This window comes from Nanorana parkeri, unplaced genomic scaffold (assembly GCF_000935625.1).
Source record: "Nanorana parkeri isolate BGI_ZX_2015 unplaced genomic scaffold, ASM93562v1 scaffold352, whole genome shotgun sequence".
Classification (NCBI taxonomy): domain Eukaryota; kingdom Metazoa; phylum Chordata; class Amphibia; order Anura; family Dicroglossidae; genus Nanorana; species Nanorana parkeri.
In genome coordinates, this window is record NW_017306620.1 from 960531 (window position 1) to 961379 (window position 849).

The 849-nt window shown below is 45.5% G+C and overlaps 1 protein-coding gene across 1 annotated transcript in view; it reads left to right on the forward strand.

The window, feature by feature from the left end:
* The window catches only part of COL4A6 (collagen type IV alpha 6 chain), a 199280-nt gene that overhangs the window by 153728 nt on the left and 44703 nt on the right, over positions 1–849 (forward strand). The window lies entirely within an intron of this gene.

Consider the following 849-nt stretch of genomic DNA (forward strand, 5'->3'; position numbering starts at 1 on the left):
GGGGAGAGGATCCCTGGATTCATCAATGCAGCTTTGTATAATGTATTGCTGGAATTTGTAGTCCTGTATAGCTGGTGGTATTCTGCATGGCTGTATAATCATTGTACAGCCATACAGAATACCACCAGCTATGCAATATACATAAAGTCAGCAATACTGACAGCTACAGCCCCCCAATCCCCCCCTCCCAGCCATCACCCATAGCATCCCCAGCCTCACCTACTTCCTGCAGCACCTTTCTCCTGAGTCCTTGGCAGCCAGTGGAGGGAAGGAGCACAGGAGAGGGTCCTCACAATGACCCAGACAGCAGGATGTGGTTGTCTGGTGGTGTCTGCAGAGTCTGTACAGGCTCCGTCAGGCTAAACACTGACAGCTGTCACTGTCACAGAGTCAGGGGAGGACTGTACCTGCACTCCTTACAGCGATTAGACCTGGATAAATGATTGTGGTGCTCGTAGTGATTGCACGGATGGTGCCGTGTATTCCAAAATCGTAGAAGATGGAGATCACCAGCACTCATTTGTCGACATGTGTTAAGACATGTGTTAAGACATGCATAATGCATGCACCCCTATAGGCATTTTACCTACTACACATAGCATGGATGGATGCATAGCAAAGTGATATAACAGGTAGTCTGCTTTTCTTGCATGCATACTAAAGGATGATATGATGGATTGTACATAATTTGTTATTTTTTATCATGATAGGACATTCGTGATTCATCTTTATATCTGTCGCATACAGTCATCTACCTTACTCTGCCTTTATATACTGTGGTTTTGCCCTACTGTTCTTCTCTGCTGTTTGCTAATCTCTCCTTGACATGAAAAAACCCTTTCACCTCTC